Raw genomic sequence first — 15,154 nt, forward strand, 5'->3', positions numbered from 1 at the left:
AAGGCACAAGGACACAATAATGACAAAAGCAGCCCTTACCTTGAGGGTGCTCAGAGCGCAGAGGAGGAGCAGCATGATGGACAGATGAATTGCCCTACAGTGTGTGAGAAGGAGGCCAACTGAAGCCCGTACAAAACCCAGGAGGCCTGGAGAAGGGGAGATGAACTCTGGTTTGGTGGTGATGGGGAGTAGTCATGAAAGCTTCCCAGAGGAGGTGGTAGTGGAGGTTTTGAAGGCTGAAGAGGTGTTTTCGAGGCAGAGTAGAGGGAGCGCTGAGGATGGAGCTTAAGAGGCAGAGCTTGGAAAGGTATAAAAGGACATAGTTAAGCTTGGGAGCAAAATGGTGCGTGATGGGGGTGGCAGGGCAGGAGGCTACAGAATGAAAAGTCACTCTTTCCCTTTCCTTGCCACGTGAGGGATGGGGTGGAATATGGTTTGGAAGGAAGAAGTCCTCAGGACCAGGGAAAGATTGGGATGCCCTCTCTGCTTAAGGATGGAGACATAATTTCTACAGAATGTCCTGGTTCCATCTCTGCCTTCCAAGGCCTAGGAGAATGTTACAGAGTTCCCCATGCCAGCGCTGCTTGGCTCCCTGGCATGGCTGGGTGCCTGGCCCGTGGCTGGAGGCCAGTGGCCCAGAGCCCAGGGAAGCCAGCTGGTGACAGGATAGAGTTGTCCTGGCTTTGGCCAAGCAGACCAGTGGGCTCTGACCCAGGCTGTGATCCCTGTAGGACCTCCTCTTGGAGACTTTTAGCTCTGCAAAGAGGCAGAGACGCTGTTTTAAGAGTGTCCCCTTGCTCTGTGCTCCCTTGCCACCTAAATCACCAGCATGGGGAATCTGAGGACCCAGCCTCTTTTGGGGGGCTGAGCCACTCCATCTGAACAAGGCTGATTCCACTCTCTTTGCCCTTGTGTCAGGGGGCCTGGATAACTAAGAAGCCGTAGGTCAGAGTCCGATGGTGAGCCCTGGACCTTCATCTGAAGACCAGACTTGGGGATGGGAGTGTCTAATGAATATACCAAAGACTCTCAGCCAACCACACTCCCCTCATCCTCGTGGGAGAGAATGCCTTGTCCTGGTCCACCTCGAATCCTTTTTGGAATGAAACAGAGTATTACCACCAACTAATCAGTTGGTTACAATCAGTCAACCCTGAGAAGTTGACCAGAAGCTTCCACACAGCACCTCACAGGAAGGAAACCTAGACGTCAGGTGCGCCCAGTGAGGACCAGGATCTGGCTCCACTGGTGGCCCGCGTCTTTTTCTATGTGGTGGTAGTCCACTGGGTCTCGAGAGATTCAGTGTTAGAGACTCCCACCCTTTTCTCTCCTGACCCACAATCGTTTACCAATGTGGATAATTTTGGGGTCCTAGAGCTAGAAATCGGTTTATATGGGTACTTAGAAAAATGGACCAAATGAAGACAGTGATGGCAATATAATAACAAGTGAGAGTGTGTGTGTGTGGGTGTGTGTGTGCGCGCGCGCGCGCACGTGTGTTGTGGGGGAGGGCATACGTGGAGCCCAGTGCAGCAGGTTGGAGCCCATCCCGGCCCTGGCCCCCAGCTGTGTCACCCTTCTTCCTAGTGCAAAGGGAACACCTATCCACCTAGGCCTTAGAATTTTTCCGTTCACTTAGTAGGTCTCCCGAGTAGTCTGTGAATTCCTTGAGATAGGAGGCCTCCTTTTTTCTTGTCTTCACATCCCCAGGGCCTGGCACAAAGTAGAAACTCAATAAATGTTAGTTGAATGAATGAATAAACGTTTGAATAACAGAACTACCTGCTCTAACGACCTCTCTCAGGATTATTGGGAGGATCAAATGAGATAATGCACATGAAAGCACTTTGTAAATTGCAGAGCTCTATACAAATGCAAATCATTCACAGCTTTGGTGGAAATTATTATTCAAATTATTATTATTATTTTCACTGTGAAAGAGGATGGGAAGGAGAGGGCAGTGGGATGGGTCCCCAGTGGTGGAAGCCCGGGGCTCCAGCAGCGGGCACTGGGGCAGCACCCCCAAGCCCGTCTCCTGGCCCCTTCAATCTTCCCTGAGCCCCGCTACCGCCCTCCCGGGGGGCCTGGCAGCAGCTGCCTGGGCGGGGGCAGAAGTTGCCGCTGGAATCCTGCCCAGTGTGGGGACGGAAGCTACAAGCACATCTTACCCTGAACAAAATGAATTAAACGCCAAGCTCGAAATGAAAAAAGGTTTTCTTTTCTCTACTGTTTCTTTTCCTTTCCTTTCTTTTTTTTTTTTTTTAAGTAAAAAAGGTGGTGTGCTAGAAATAGGGTGATAGCAGAGACACGGGGCACCCCAAAACCCGGTGTTCACCGGGTCTCCAGGCGGAGCTCCTGTTTCCAAGGCTATTACCCAGCCTCTTCAACCCCTGGTCGGCGGGAGGGAGGGCTCCCCGGCTGGGCAGCCAAGAGACTCAGAGCAAAGGCGTGATTGATAATTGGCGACTGTAATTCTATAATTCATCTCCCTGCACCGCAGTGAAATTAAAAGAGTTTAGGTTCCCAAGCATAATGATCATCAATTAAACGCCGGGGAGATTTAGTGTCCTCATTTGAATTTTGTTTTATTTATTTAAATGTCTCTTTGGGGGGAGGGGGGAGGAGAGTTCGGGGAGCGGGGGAGCGGGGGAGCCAGGAGCTGGGGCGGGCGGGGGGAGGCAGGTGCCAGGCAGGGGGGCTTTGGGCGCCAGGCTGCCCCGGGGGGCGGCGGAGGGTGGAGCGCGGTCCGCGGGGCGGCGGGCTGGGCCAGACAGGGGATCCATCATCCCGGGCCTAATCAGTTAATACTGATAAACTGCCAGCAATAACTGCCAATTGCGCCGCCGATTTGGAGCTGCCAGTTCATTCATTCAGGGAGTGCGGTGGCACGTCGGGGGACCGCGGGCCCGAGGCTCTGTCGTGCCTGTCCCCTGCGGGGCGGTGGTGCATCTGGCAGAGAGGCCAGGCGGGCACCTGTCGGGGAGAGGGTGGCCGAGCGCCCTGCGGGGCTGCATCCGCAGATGGCACCGGCTTTGAGGATGAGTCCCAGACCAAGCGGTGGGGGCTCCTGGCCCAGGGCACGACCCAGAAGGAAGCCTCAGGAATCAGGCTACTTCTGGCCACCCTGCCCTGCCCTCCACCTGGTGTGTGGGACTCAGTTACCATCTGTGGAAAGGAGGGGGCTGGGCTAGGTGGGCCTCTAGGGGTCCTTCTGGCTCTGTGGCTTTAGGGACAGGACCTTTCCGCGCTTGCTGGTCAAGAGGAGGGGTGGATGACACACACTCTGCCCTCCTTACCAACCCTGGTAGTTTGAGATTCCGGTGCCACCTCTCCACCTCCACTCTGAGCTCCCACCTCCCTCCCCAGTTGCTGTCCATTTTTCCGGGTTGGTTACCACTGGCAGTTTCCTGGCATACTCTGATTCCGACTTCTCACTTGCAATCAAGAAACTAAAAATAGAGCATAAAGGAGCTCTCTGAGGGGGGTAGGGAGGTGGTGGGGGTGGGCAGAGGATGAGGAAAATGCTTGGTTCCTCCTGGGAATGAGACCTCATCAGCTCTACATAGAGAGTTAGAAATCCAATCCAGACCATGGGCAGGAGTGGGGAGTGGGATGGGGAGCCTTTCTGATCACCAAGTGGGGAGCTTGAGCGAAAATTGAATGTGTGTGTATGTGGGGGGTGTCATGCCTGGAAGTAGGGGGAGAAGAAGGGTGAGCCCTTTAGATTGTTGGGGATGAGGCCCATAGCATGTCTTGCACAGTGGCTCCCCTGGGATGAAAAGAACTGAAGCGCGCAGACCCTGGGGGCTTACTTGGACACCCGAGGCCTTGTGCTGTGATCCATCAGCCAGGAGGGGGCGCCCTATTCTAATTTTAACAAAGACCTCTTGTGTAAACTGAGGCTCTCAGAAGGCTTGTGGTGACTGGTTGTATAGTTGGCTTATCTGGCTTGAGACACACAGGACTCCCCCTCCACCCCATCAGAGATCCCCCCCCCCCCCGGGAAATGGTGTCTTTTGACTTGCAAGGAATGACTGTTCAAGCTTGACATAATAAGATTGGAAACTTTGCAGGTAATGGGGCAGTTCTGGGTATCAGCCCAGAGGAGGGAGTGCCGACCCTGAGGGGGAGCTGGACCCTCAGACAGCTGGTCCCAGAACACAGGCGACCCCTCTCCCTGGTAGAGGCCCCGGGAGCTCAGAAGGGCAAGTGGACGTGTGTAAATGCCTCAGCAGGTACTGGGGGAGACAAGTCTGATTCTGGATCCAGAGCTCTAGGCTGCAGTCCCAGCTGTACCACACCATCCCTTGTGCATGCGGTTTTCCCTCTGAGTCTCAATTTCCCCTCCTGTCTAATAGGATGTATTGCATTAAAGCTCTGGGAATGGAGTAGTGCTGTGTAAATGCAAGGGATCCTAGCTATAACTTTCACCTCTCATGCATAACAACAGGCAGCAGCTCGGCCTTATCTTCCAAGGGGCAATGCAGAGGGGGGACTTTATCTGCATCCCTGTCTGGGGCTGCCTTACAGACCCCTTTCTCTCATGAGGCTAACTTTAGGACCCATGATGTCTCCCCACCAGAGGGAGGAAGCAAAATGGCTGATATTAGAATCCAGAGACTAGCCATGTTTTGGTACTACTGATTCGAATCAAGATACTGTCTTTCAGTCTCCTCTCCATCTTGCTGAACTCATCCCAGCTCCCTTACCGAGCCCATCTAGATAGAGAGACAGTTGGTCCTTGAAAATGTGGTGATTTCTCTAGTGAGGGAGGGCTGAGCTGCGGGGAGCCAGGCCCTGCTGGGGGCACCCCTACACACCCTGATGAGGCCTCCCCTGGCTCCCTGTGGATGGATGTTGTCTCCTTCTAGTTCCTAAAAGAGCCCCATCATCGCTCCTCCCCAACTGTCCAAGTAAGCCCCCAGGGTCTGTGCATTTCAGGCTGAAGGTGTTCTGGGTTGATCCCGGAGAGATGAAGGTGACTCCTGTCCCCAAGGAACACCCACGTCCGTTTCTGGATCCCTAATGTTTCATCCTGTGTCTGGGCCATCCACCCCAGCATGGCTTCTCTGCCCTGACTGGGTCTGGTTTGAGGGCTGTTTGGCATTTCCCCAGGAAATGTCTTTAGCCCTTTGGGAGGACCAGCAGGTATAGTTAGGATGAGGAGCTCCAAGGGGCAAAGATTCTATAATTTTTTGTGTGGAATCTGTAAGAGCACCAAGCCCAAGTGGGCATGAAGCCCAACAAAGGCTTTTTAAAATTACCATGTGCTGTCCTTTCTCTGATTACAAAAGTAATACATATTCATGGTCAAAAATTTGGAAAATACAGAAAAGCACAAAGAAAAAAAAATTCATCCATATTCTACTACCCAGAAGCAACCACTATTAATATTTGAGGTGTATCACCTCGCTGTCCTTTTCTTTCTTTCTGACTCTTTATCTCTGTCTTTTAATAGGAATCTCATGCAGTAATACTTTTTTGTCTCCAAAATACTTCATAACAGCGTGTGGGGAGCCTTTCCCCACGCAGCAAACGCTAGGCAAAAAGTGTAGCCAGGTGTTTGGTCTGGGAACTGTGGGAGAATGGGCTCTCAGAGGGGATCTCAGCTGCCAGATGGGGCTCTTTCCTGGTTCCAGTGAAGGCAAAGGACTATACAACTCAGGGGTTGGAGGGGTAGCTGGAGAGGTGGGGTAGGGTGCAGTCCAGTGTCCCATGGCGTCTAGGGAGTGCGCCACGCTGACCATGTGGCCTCACTGAAGGTCCCTTCCACTGCATTAGCTTCCTTCCTGTGTGGGCTCTTGCTCCAGCCCCAGCAGGCCAGCGGGAGGAAGGGAGAGGGCTGAGGTGCCCGTCACTTGGAAGCTCAAAATAGCACTAGAAATGTAAGGCACTTGGAGTGACGGTGGAGTCGAGAGCCCTCTCTCCAAAGAGACATGCTTGAGAAACAATAGTGACAAAGAGGCCAGTCCCATTTAACTGCAGAGCTTTACTGTAGCTAAGGGCTGGGGCAGGGAGGAGGTGTGTGTCTGTAGCCCTCGGACTCTCCAGATGCCTGACAAGTGGCTTCAGGATCTTGGTTTGGAGACTCGGCCCATACGCATTGCCCATCTGGTCAGCACAGCATGCCCGGATTCACCTTCCTTAAAGCATTCTGCCTGGGTCATCTGATCCCGATCCAACAAAAACCAGCCTCCTTTCTACAAGCCCAGATGTTCTTCTGTCTTCCAACCCCACTCAAGATGCTCTTCCTTTAACAGCAACAACAACAAAAAGCCCTAAATAACCTGATTGAAAAATGGGCAAAATACTTGAATAGATGATACACAGATGGCCAACAGACACATGAAAAGATGTTCAACATCACTAATTATTGGAGAAATGCAAATCAAAACCACAATGAGATGTCACCTCACACCCATCCATTAGAAGTGTCACTATTAAAGAAAGCAGAAAATGACACGTGCTCAGGAGGATTTGGAGACATTGAAATTCTCGGGCACTTTTAGTGGGATTGTAAAATGGCACAGCCACTGCAGAAAACAGTATGATGGTTCCAGAATAAATAGATGGATAGATAGATGATAGATACATAGATAAGTAAAATAGAACTACCATACGATTCGGCAATCTCACTTCCATGTCTACGTCCAAAAGAACTAAAAGCTAGATCTCAAAGAGATATTTGCATCCCCGTGTTCCTGGCAGCGTTATGCCCAGTACCCATGAGGGAAGGAACCCAAATGTCAATTGAGCAATGAATCACTAAGCAAAATGAAGTATCACATACAAGAGAATATTATTCAGCCTTCAAAAGGAAGGACATTCTGATGCATGCTGTAACTTGGGTGAACCTTGAGGCTATTGTGCTAAGTGAAAAAAGCCAGTCACCAAAAGACATGTACTGTGTGATCCCACTTTTGTAAGGTATCCAAAGTAGTCAGATTTCCAGAGACAGAAAGTAGAATCGTGGTTTCCAGGGGCTGGGGTCGGGAAAGAGGGTAATAGGGAGCTGTGGCTTAATGGATATAAGGTTTGTTTTGCAGAAGGAGGAGTTTTGGAGGTGTGTTGCACAACAGTATAAATGTTCTTAACTACTGGATTGTACACTTAAAAATGTTTAAGATGGTAATTTTTTTAAAGGATTTTATTTATTTATTCATGAGAGACACAGAGGGAGAGGCAGAGACAGGCAGAGGGAGAAGCAGGCTCCATGTGGGGAGCCCGATGCGAGACTCATGACTTGAGCCAAAGGCAGAGGAGGCTCAACCATGGGCCACCCAGGTGCCCCTCAGATGGTAAATATTGTGTTACTTTTTTTTTTTTTTTACCATAATTAAAAAGAAGAATAAAGAGAGATTTTTCTCTCTGCTGTCTCTGGCCAGCCTAGTGAGGAAAGAGCTGCCCCTTTGCAGAGCTTCTCCTGTGCTTCCACTTTTTCCAGGAAAGCCTCTAAACTGACCTGCTACCTTGGTACATGGCCATGTTAGAGCTTCCTTTCAGACAAGTTCTTTGAAGCAGGGGGTAAAATCTTCACCTCTTCATTCTCCCCGTGGCATCTAATGCAGGGCCTCACGCGTAAGGGCAGCCCGGTTAATGTTGACACACCGAACTGTCACTTCCCTCCATAAACTCTGAACTGTGGGCTGGAGGGTGATGGCAAGAGGAGAGAGGAAAAAGACAGGGCCCGGGTAGGAGTGGGGTTTTCACACATGCCTTTGGCCAGCTGCTTCCTACCCGTGGCTCAGCTCACACGCACTCACACTTGTGTTTTCCCGTGTGCACAGACAGTGCCGTTGTTGGAATGGGGAGAGACCTTGAGTGGAGGTTACACCTACAGAGATGGGCTTTTGGAATCCCCCAGATACTTTAGACTCAAAGTGTTTGGAAGGCATTAACCTGAACCACCTGGGACATGTACCCAATTTTCCTTTTCTTTGGAATTCCTAGAGCCGCAGATTCACTGCTGTCTCCAGGAACACAGGGCCGTGTCTTACAACTCTTCTGCGGCAGAAGCTCCTCCTGACCTCTCACCTCCCTCCCTCCGGCCGCCCTGTCCACGTCTCCTCCGCTGACATCGAGAACATTCCCCAGCACCAGGCCCCTTGTAGGCACTCTGAAAAAGCCGCCCTCGACCAGAATAAAGATGGCCTATATTAGGTATCTGCAATGTTCCCTTTGCAGGGCGGTTCCTCTGCGAAATTAATTGTCTGGGTCTCTCGAAAAGCAATCTTTTCCCCCAGTTCATGTTCCGTTCTTGACCTAACATGGCCATGCTTGGCCTTTGGAATGGGATTTGCTTCTAGTGGGGAATTAAATTTCCATAGCAACGCTGGCAGCCACCTTCGGAGGACTGTCCCCCAGCCCGAGTGCGGGCCGGTGCCACCGCCCGGTGGCTTGCTGGGTTCTCGGTGGAGTGTGTTTAGTCTCCTGTTCGTCAGGGAGGACCACAGACGCGGTGACTCAAGCTACCAAGGGGACCAGCAGAAAACGGAAGGATCTGCCTGCTTTTTGTGCCCGGGGACCGTGGGCTCCTGAGGAAACATGGGCTGTTTACTTTGTAGCCTCACAGCATTTTTTTTTTTTTTCAACTGGAGCTTGGAGATTTTCATCTTATTTCTGAATCAACTGGGCTTTTTTCTCTAAAGCAGGAGAAAGGCCTGAATCCTAGCTTTGGAGATCTGTTTATTTGTTTACAGTTTATTCTTTACGGCTGTTTTTAAGTGAACCATAGGCAGTATGAGGGTTTCTCCCCATTCCCTCTCTGCCCCCAAAAGTACTACTCAGCTCCCCAGCAGTTTGTGGAATCACTTCCAGAATCACTAACACGGTGGTCAAGGCCTCAACCTGCTTCCCTGGTCTTAACTGCCGTCCCCCCGCCCGCCCCCCCCAACCCTGGCCTTGGGTCCCTACCCTCCTGCCAACTGGAGATTAGCCTGCTGTCAGAACACACCCAACACTTAATTCCCCTCTGTCCTGTACCTGTGAGTTTGCAAACAAATGCCTTTTCTCCCAACCCCCCTGTTGAAGTTCTGGTTCCTTCTCTGAGCTGGGTCTTCTCAACCCACGTGTTGGGAGGGACTCATTCTCCTCAGCCCTGAGGACAGCCGGATGGGGCTGCTGCCACCTGAAGCCCTGCTGGCCAGCGCTCCCATCCATGGGGAGCACCGTCCACTTGTCCTGGCGAGCCAGCCATTATCTGGGTGTGCCCAGTCAGGAAGAGATGGGAAGCATTGCTTGAAAGCCTGGCTCAGGGCTGCCTCCTCCGCAAAGCCTCTCCCTGACCATCCAGCCGGAAGTCCCCCTGCCTCCCTTGGATGCCACCCCCAGTCCTTCTGGAGTGTCTTCTGGTCTGCTTTGTATCATGGATATTTATTGCTTTTCTATAGGCATCTTTCCTGCTTCCCTCCCTCAAAGGATTGGAAGTTCTCTAAAAATTGTGTTCTCGTTTAGTTACACAGTGTCTAGAACTTGCTCGTGCATACTTGGGACTCCTTAAATGTTGATTCGAAATCTAGAGCTTCGATCACCATAGGTTGCCCTTCAAGCTGACCCCTCCTTCATGTGCAACTCCTGTCCCAGTGACTCTACCGCTGTTGAAAATACTTTGGAATTTCTTTCCTAGAATGACTTTCAAAGAAGGTTTATGAGCCAAAGAATAAAACTAGTCTCTTTTCTTTAGAATCAAACAACTTGTGTTTAATTTTCATTTTGTTGTCATTGCTAGTCAACAAATATTTATTGAGCCCCAGGCACATAGTTGTTTTTTTTTTTTTTTAATTTAATATAAACTACTTCTCTACCTTATTGGCAAGATTTGGCTCCAAACAAGTTTGGTCTTCTTCCAGAAATCGAATCTACCCTCAAAACATGAAAGGCTTACTGTCTTGGAGCAGATTCACAACAGTGAAAGCAAAGAATATAAAATTGCAAAGAAAAACCAAAACCAAACCAAAACAAAAAACAGAATAGTGAGTGTCAACATCATTGGGATTGATGCAGAGCCTCTCAAGGTCCCACCTTACAAGGGACCACATTGACTTGGATTAACATGAACTCTGGAGTGTTTGCTTAAAGGACGCAGTCTCTCTGGCTTATGTCACAGCTTGTACAGGAATATGTCATTCAGTGAACAACGAGTCGATACTGTGTGTGGTTAGATTATGGCATTTGAAGCAAGTGGATACAGTTTACGTTTTTGGTGCGTTGCCAACCAGCTGACCTACTTTGGGCAGTCATTTGACATTTCTGGTAGTTTACTCACCTTTATAATGGGATGGGTGGTGGTGGTGGTATCTACTTAATAGGGCTGTTGTAACAATGAGTCTTGGCTCTGGCATCCAGATATTCTGATTTTAAAGAAAATATGTATCAACATGTTGGATTATTATCCCCCCCAGAGAATAGAAGGGCTAGGGAATAAATTGCTGCCTTCACACTGTTAGAGACTTAGATTACAGACTGGCTTTATGATACTCTGATTCCCCTTTAGAAAACATAGAAAACAGTAGAAGTCCTGGCATTTTGGTTGCTGTAGAAATGAAATGGGTAAGAACTCATGAAGAACTTCCTCTGAATATCGTTAGGAAGAGCAAAGGGCAAGTAAAGAAGACCAAGAAATCATTTATTAAGAAGCAGGATCTGGGGCGCCTGGGTGGCTCAGTCAGTTAAGCATCTGCCTTCGGCTCAAGTCATGATCTCAGGGTCCTGGGATAGAGCCCCCAAGACTGGGCTCCTTGCTCAGCGGGGGTCTACTTCTGCCTCTCCCTCTGTCCCTCCCCCTAGTTCTCTCTCTCTCTCTCAAATAAATAAATAAAATCTTAAAAAGAAAAAAAGAAGCAGTGGCCAAAACTGGCCAAGTGCATCAAAGTAACTCCTGACTTCTTTCAGCAGAGTAGTTATTTGGAAGACAGTTGGGACCTTTTTCCAAGCTGTGGTCTCTGCTTTATGTAAGCCAGCTGCTCTCCTTCAGACCTAGGGGATTAGGACCTGCTGAGCAGAGCTGAGCTTCTCCAGAAAGCCTTCCCAGATGATTGTGCCAATAGAAATGGTGACTTCCTATGTGCTGGGAATTTCACACAAACCCATTTACCTAACTCAAAGAGGTAAGTACCATAATGGTGCCTATTTTATGGATAAGGAAACAAAGGCCTTGAATGGCTAGCAAACTGACCGTGGTCACATAGCTCTAGGAGCAGAGCCAGGGTTTGAACTACCTAAACATCCCAGCATCCACCTCACTCCTTGGCTCTACCTACTTAAAGAATTTGTAAATTTATTTAAATGAATGAATTACTTCTTTATCACATTTATTGTTTGCCCTCTTTCCACAGTGTTTAGGCTCCACGAGGTCAAGAATTTTTGTCTTTCTTATTAACTGCTGAATCCCTGGTACCTAGAACAGTGTAAGCACGCATCAGGGATGCTTACTTAATAGATATTTCTTGAATAAATGAACTTATTCATACATTTGTAACATATTGCTTTTTTAAAACCTCCCTCCCCGGCAGCCCCAGTGGCGCAGCGGTTTAGCACCGCCTGCAGGCCGGGGTGTGATCCTGGAGACCCGGGACTGAGTCCGGCGTTGGGCTCCCTGCATGGAGCCTGCTTCTCCTTCTGCCTGTGTCTCTGCCTCTCTCTCTCTCTCTCTCTCTCTCTCTCTGTGTGTCTCTCATGAATAAATAAATAAATAAAAATAATTTTTTAAAAACACCCTCCCTGGGGATCCCTGGGTGGCACAGCGGTTTGGCGCCTGCCTTTGGCCCAGGGCGCGATCCTGGAGACCCGGGATCGAATCCCACGTCAGGCTCCCAGTGCATGGAGCCTGCTTCTCCCTCTGCCTATGTCTCTGTCTCTCTCTCTCTCTCTGTGACTATCATAAATAAATAAAAATTTAAAAAATTAAAAAAACAAAACCAAAAACACCCTCCCTTTTTTTCAAAGATTTTATTTATTTATTTGAGATAGAGAGAAAGAGTGAGAGCATGAGCAGGGGGAGGGGCAGAGGGACAAGCAGACTCCCCGCTGAGCAGGGAGTCCGATGTGGGGCTCCATGTGGGGCTCCATCCCAGGGGTCTGGGATTGCGACCTGAGCTGAAGGCAGATGCCTCACCCACTGAGCCACCCAGGCACCCCTCACTCCCCCACACCCCACCTTTTTAACCACATTGCTTTTTAGGAATTCTGATCTGTGTGTCCCTGGGCCTTCTGAGAGCCCTGCATCGTACAGGTAGATTTCAATCAGTGTTATTAATCAATGTACCAACTGAATTCCGGGGGAAGCATAGTCCCAGCCTAAAGCCTGTTTTCTGTGGGCACTTTTCTTCCTTAGAGGCTATCATAAACCTCAGAAATCAACTTGTCTCAGAGTCGTCATGATTAATAAGGCCTGCAGACGTGATGTTCTGGTGTTTGTTTAACTCTTGTACTCTACTGTCTGCCCAATCCCTGTTGTTCAATGCATAGCTATTCAGTTATTCACTTGCCATCCTGGTGCCTAAGTGGAGTTAGGTGGTTCTAGTCCAACCCCCTTGTATTACGGTGGCAGAAACCGAGGTGTGAGATTGTCTACTTGCCTGTGGTCATGTAGCTGGCAGAGCCTGGCGTCAAGTGCCGACCTGCCCTCCAGGCTGGTGTGCTTTTGCTGTCACCATATGCCCTGGGCAGGAATGCCTTGTAAGAACAGGGATGAAAACAGGTGTCATTGGTCTCAGGGATGTTGAGTTTGGGACGAAGGGATGACAGAGGCAACAAGCACCTCTCCTTGCTCCCCGCCACCACGGGGTCATTGGCAACCCCTTCAAATGATGGCATTTTCAGCAAATGGAGGGGAAGTAGGTCCTTCTCCTGCCCTCCCCCCACCCCCCATTGTAATTAGTTGTCAAAAAATTTTAGATGGAAGGGGGAACGCTCAGGTCCTGATGAGATGATACAGCAAAGATTTCATTTCATCTTGAATTTGACATTAAACTTTAATAGTCTCAAGGACAAGAAGCCAAGAGATATCAGATGTAATGAGATAAAGCAAAGTTTCTCTGACAGCAAATTTGATCACAAATGGGCTCCGAGATTGCTTCTTTGATATAAATGAAACATAATTCATCTTCCAGCGCCCCGAATGGGCTTTCAGGCTGGGGATGAGGCTGGCATCTCTCTTGCCTGGCTCTGACAAGTGGCAGCACAGGGAGGAGGCGGAGGGTTCGCTGGACCCAGCCTGGGCAGTCCAGCCAGCCTGTCTGGGAAGAGCTGGGGCAGGCAGCTGGTGGAGCAGGAGCCGGAGCGGAGCGCGTCGGGTGGTTCCAGCTGGTGGCTGTACACACCCTCTGCTCCAAGCTGGGTTTTGACTTGAAGGAGGTTCTCCTCAGGCTCAGAATGGCAAAGAGGGTGTCAAGGACAGGATGCCCTTACACATCTGGGCCCTGTGGGAAACTGCTCTTTGATCATTTCCTGATGTGGACATGAGAGGGGCACAGCAGTTTATTTTGAACAACCCCATTCATCCTCTTCTGATGTATCTTCTTGAGACAGTTCCTTTCCATACTTCCTGTGGCTGCCCAAATTCAGAGAGGCTGGTGCTAGGTGGAGGTAGGGTGGAGGGCCAGGGTGGAAGGGCTGGGTGGAGGACTCCAACTTCCCAGTCTCCAATAGCCCCCTACTGGTTTTCTTAATCTTGCATAAATTACCATGTTAATGCCCACAGGGCCTGTTCCCTACCTTTCAGCCAAGTTGTTGCCCTCAGCCTGTCTTCCACAGAGTACCCGCAGATGCTGCTGGGTCAGCTGCTCAGGGCTGGGCAGGGCCACTGCCACAGTCTCCTCCCTGGCCTGTCAGTCTCCAGACTTTACCCCTTCTGATACTTCCCCCTCAGGTCACAAACCTGCAGATACTTTTGGATAGATGCCTTACTCTGATGTCCCAGACCCTCCACAATCTGGTGGCCCTTGCCCTTGTGTGTGTCTCCAGCCAATCCTCCATTCCCTGTCCAGAACATCCCCATCATGGCCACAGTGGAGTCAAGCACTTTCCAAGCAAACCATAGTCTTGTCATGCTTTTGCTTTTGAAGTCCACTCAAGAAGCTCTTCCTCTGGTCAAAGAGTGCTCACCCTCTTTCAGTCCTGAGGTCACATCTTGTTCTTTCTTTTTTCTTTTTTTTTAGATTTATTTTATTTATTAGAGAGAGAGAGAGAGAGAGAGAGAGAGAGACAACACATGTAATGCAGGGCAGAGGGAGAGAGAATCTCAAGCAGACTCTCTGCTGAGCATGGAGCTCAACAACATGAGACTCGATCTCATGACCCTGATATCATGACCTGAGCCAAAATCAAGAGTCGGATGCTGAACTGACTGAGCCATGCAGGCACCTTCTGAGGTCACATCTTCCGAGAAACCTTCCCTTTCCAGGTCTGCTAGAAGACAGCTCCCCTTCTCTGGGCTTCTGGACCATTATAACTCAGGGTCTGTCTTCCCTGTCTTACTAATACTATTCCTACACATTTCTTTTTCTAGACTGAGAGCTCCTCAAGCCATGTTTCATTGATTTTTGTATATCCCTGGGTATATTATGGTGCCCAGCTTGGAGCAGGTACTCAGTGAGGGCACATTAGATGAAAGCAAATCCTGGCCTATATAGCTTGGTGTTCAGAGACATGCCAGGCTCAGTTTGGACAATAACCCTTCCCAGCACTTGAGAGGATCAGAACACTCTTATGCTTATCTGTCTTCCTCAAGTAGAACAAATACACCAAGTATAGTAGTTCAACTTAGATCACTTTGTCCAAATTCTCCTTGACTGAGAATTTGGGATTGCAAAATTGAGACCAGACTGCAGGCAGCTCTGCATCTTCCCTTCTTTCCTAGAGGCCCAGAGTGAGGGCTCAGGTTGAGGTGTTTATCTTTTTCAGCTGAACACAGCATGGACATGTGATGGGAAGGGAGTTCTCCTTGGAGTGGGAGTGGTGGCAGAAGAGAGCCAGGAAGCAAAGGCTGGTGCACTCATTCTGGGGGCAGGTGGCTTTGAGAATTCTGAGTCCAATCAGAAATATAGATCTGGCCCAAATGTCCATAGACACATAAATGGATAAACAAATTGTGGTACCTCCATATAATGGAATATTACTCAGCCACAATAAGGAATGGACAACTGATACACATGCT

At 49.6% G+C, this 15,154-nt stretch overlaps 1 protein-coding gene across 4 annotated transcripts in view; it reads left to right on the plus strand.

Moving 5' to 3' along the window:
- BUD13 (BUD13 homolog) overlaps nucleotides 1-15,154 on the plus strand; it is a 499,699-nt gene that overhangs the window by 234,893 nt on the left and 249,652 nt on the right. For 2 of the 4 annotated variants that reach the window (XM_072729747.1, XM_072729749.1), the window contains exon 11: nucleotides 7,951-9,689. The exons of the other annotated variants lie outside the window; for them this stretch is intronic. The gene's annotated coding sequence lies outside the window, so the exon portion shown is untranslated. Of the gene's footprint in view, nucleotides 1-7,950; nucleotides 9,690-15,154 lie in introns of those variants that run through there. 4 annotated transcript variants of the gene reach the window in all.

Source organism: Vulpes vulpes, chromosome 12 (assembly GCF_048418805.1).
Source record: "Vulpes vulpes isolate BD-2025 chromosome 12, VulVul3, whole genome shotgun sequence".
NCBI lineage: Eukaryota > Metazoa > Chordata > Mammalia > Carnivora > Canidae > Vulpes > Vulpes vulpes.